This window comes from Gavialis gangeticus, unplaced genomic scaffold, assembly GCF_001723915.1.
Source record: "Gavialis gangeticus isolate Ggan-Ray unplaced genomic scaffold, GavGan_comp1, whole genome shotgun sequence".
Classification (NCBI taxonomy): Eukaryota; Metazoa; Chordata; order Crocodylia; family Gavialidae; genus Gavialis; species Gavialis gangeticus.
Window position 1 is genome coordinate 4,682,316 of NW_017729004.1, and position 3,684 is coordinate 4,685,999.

The window sequence follows — 3,684 nt, forward strand, 5'->3', positions numbered from 1 at the left end:
CTATGATGCATTAATGAACGTGTAGACGTACCCACTGAGCACCTAACAAGTGTGTGGATGACTCCAAGTTGGATAGGATTGTGGACACTCTGGAGGGCAAGGTTAGATTTAAGACTGACCTAGATAGGCTGGAGAAATGATCTGAAATCTCAGATGAGAGTCAACAATGACAAGTGCAAAGTCCCACACTTGGGATGGAATAACTACATGTGTAAATACAGACTGGGTGATGACTGGCTAGGCTGAAGCACTGAAGAAAAAGACCTGAGTTTTATGGTGGACAATGAGCTGAATATGAGCCAAGAGTGTACTCCTATGGAAACCACCCCCCGCAAAAAAACCCAGATGCACTGTGAGTTGTATTAACAGAAATTTCACATGCAAATCAATGGAAGTGATTCTTCTTCTCATGTCAGGGGACTCACTTAGAGCAGTTTTGGGCCCCCCACTTCAAAAAGTACATGGACAGTTTGGGGAGAGTCCAACACAGGGCAACAACAATGATCAGGCAACTGGAAGACAAGACTTATAAGGAAAGGCTGAAAGAACTAGGGTTACTTATTTTGGAGAAGGAAAGACTGAGAGGGGGATTTGATCTCTGTTGTCAAATATGTGTTGGGTGATTATAGAGAGAATGCATCTATACGGCACAAGACCAGAAGCAATGGACTCAAGCTGCAGATGGGGAAATTTAGGCTGAAGATTAAAAGGAACTTTCTGGCTATGCGGGTGGTCAGGCATTGGAACAGGCTGCCTAGAGGAGTTGTAGACTCCCCATCCTTGAACATTTTTCAAAAGTAGGTTAGACAGACTCTTGCCTGAGATGCTTTAGTCAGGGACGATCCTGCCTTCATCAGGGGACTGGACTGGATGACATTAGGTCACTTCCAGCCTTACTTTCCCATGATCCTGTGAGTGTAAGACTCTGCTCCCAGTTAAATTGATGCAATTCTGGAGTGGCTCTGCTAAAGTGAATGGGCCAAGTGTTAACCAGAGTAACTCACATATCACTATGATAGTTTACACCACAGATGGCCGACCTGCAGCACAGGTGTCACAAGCGGGTAGCCTCGGCATGTGGCAAACAGCACATCAGGGAGGGGACAGCACAGTGGCCAATAAAGTGGGAAGTGGAAAACAGAGGAGTGGATTGGGCAAGGAGAGGAAAGTCAGGGAAGGGGATCTGAGTGGCACTCAGGGAGGATATGGGGCTAATTTGTAGCCCACCTGCCCAAAAGTTTGGCCTCCACTGGTTTACACAAACTGAGGCTCTTTCCCAATGAGATGGCTGCAGAATTGTATCATTGTAGGTAACAGAATCTGGTCCTACGGACAGACTGAATAAAGTGCAACATCAGCTATTGCTTGTAAAGGCAGTGTCGATGCAATCAGACAACTATACAGCCATCATTTCCTACTGCAAAGCTGAGCCCAACACCTATCATTAGGCTGATATATAGCCCTGTTTCCTTAGCAAAGCAAAGACTGAGGGCAAAAACGATTGTAGCTGTCAGCATGAGCCAGGATGCATTTTGAAAGATTGACTACAGCAACCTTTCAACATCCTCCCCAGTGAAAGAGCACCAGAAAAGAGAAGGGGAAAAAGCAATGTTAGGGATGCCAAAAACATTAAACAAAGCAGCAGCTGGGAGAAAGAAATAAGGCGTCTTTCCCATTTTGTTTTGTACAATCAAGAAAAAACAGACCCTGTAACATCAAACCACAGAGAAGCTCAGGGCAAAAAAAGAGAGAGGGAGAGAGAGAGAAGTTAAACTGCAAATTCTGGTTAATCAAAGTTATTTAAGGGCTTGAGACAATGAAGGGAATTTTCACTGAAACCAACAGGAGTGTAAGGTGCTTAGTACCTATTAGCTCAGTATTTTGCAGAAATTTGGGTTACCAGCTCTGAATCTATTCCAGGAGGTTTCTGAACCATCAACATGGCCACGACACACAATGTGAATGTGCTTGTGTGTTTGCATATATGAGTTACGGCTTAGGGTATGTAGACTTTACATCAGGAAAGAAATGCACATTACTATTACACTAACGCTAGGAGTTTGGAGAATAAACAGGAGGAACTGGTCCTTCTGCTAAACAAAAACAACTATGAGCTCATAGGTATTGCAGAGACCTGGTGGGACTCCTCCTATGATTGGACTGTGCCAAAAAAAAGGGGTGGAGGTGTAGTTCTCTATGTGAAGGAGAGTTACACTTCCCTACAAGCTGAAACTGGCACCCAAGGAGGACAGCTGGAGACCTTTTGGGTTAGAATATAAGGGGAACATAGTGAAGGGGGTACAACGGTAGGAGTCTATTACAGACCTCCAAACCAGGAACAAATGCTTGACCAAGAATTCACCAGGGAACTGGCTGAGGCTGCACGCTCATGGGTGCATGATCCTCATGGGAGACTTCAACTACCCAGACATCTCATGGGATGAGCACTCAACCAAATCCGATCGGTCACAAAACTTCCTTACATGCGTGGATGAGCTGTACCTCTCCCAAGAAGTTTATGGGCCAACAAGAGGCAAGGCGCTGCTGGACCTGGTACTGGCCAAAGAGGATGATTTAATTAGCGACCTAAGAATCAAAGGGAAGCTGGGTGACAGCGACCATGAGTTGATCACTTCCACTATCCATCACAAAGCTCGCAAATCAGCCAACAATGAAGTAGCCTTTTACTTTAGGAAAGCTGACTTTTATAAGCCCTGAGAGGCCATGATTTCACAGGGAGGGAAGTTCATGATGGAGTGGTTGCTTCTTAAGGAAGCCATCCTAGAAGCACAAGAGGAATCCATCCCTACCTGTAGGAAAGGTAGCGAAAGGGCTCAACAACCCCCTTGGCTCAACAGGGAACTTGTGGACCTCCTACATCTGAAAAGAGAGGTGTATAATAGATGGAAGACAGGAAACACCACTAAGAAGAATACTGCCTTTGTCTGTACCTGCAGGGAGTGAACTAGAAAAGCCAAAGCTGCAACTGAACTCCATCTGGCTACACACATCAAGGACAATAAAAAGTCCTTCTTCAGATAAGTTGGGAGTTGAAAGAAAAACAAGGGCAACATTGGACTCCTGCTAAAACAGTTGGGGCAGCTGACTACTGACACCCAGGAGAAAGCCAATTTGCTTAATGATTATTTGAGTCAGTTTTTCACCAGCCCAAAGGGGCCACCCTGCCAAACATGATGCAGGATGACCAGAGTGAAGATGAATGTCCATTGGGGTGGATCTTGTGAGGAAGCATCTTCAGAGGATGGACCCCCACAAATCTGCTGGTCCAGATACGTTGCACCCAAGAGTTCTGGTTGCACCCAAGAGTGCTAAAGGAGCTGGCAGACATCATAGTGCAGCCACTGGTGAGGATATTCAAGAACTTGTGGCACTCAGGTGAATTACCTGATTATTGGAAGAGGGCCAATGTGGTGCCCATCTTCAAGAAAGAGAGGAAAGAAGACCCAGGAAACTACAGGCCAATCAGTTTGACCTCAATCCCTGAGAAGATTTTGGAAAAAATCAGCAAAGAAGTGATTCTTGACAGGCTAACAGAAGGCAACATTCAGAGGGACAGCCAGCATGGGTTTGTTGTGGGTAGGTCTTCATAGATTCATAGATGTAGTGTTGGAGAGGATGTGAGCAGATCATCAAGTCTGACCCCCTGCCCTGAGTAGGAATGAA

At 45.5% G+C, this 3,684-nt stretch overlaps 1 long non-coding RNA gene across 1 annotated transcript in view; it reads right to left on the minus strand.

Annotated features, from left to right (window-relative positions):
• Positions 1-2,029: 2,029 nt before the first annotated feature.
• LOC109291474 overlaps positions 2,030-3,684 on the minus strand; it is a 4,431-nt gene continuing 2,776 nt past the window's right edge. Inside the window, exon 3 of the long non-coding RNA XR_002095850.1 lies at positions 2,030-2,046. This is a non-coding gene — a long non-coding RNA (uncharacterized LOC109291474). The remainder of the gene's footprint in view (positions 2,047-3,684) is intronic.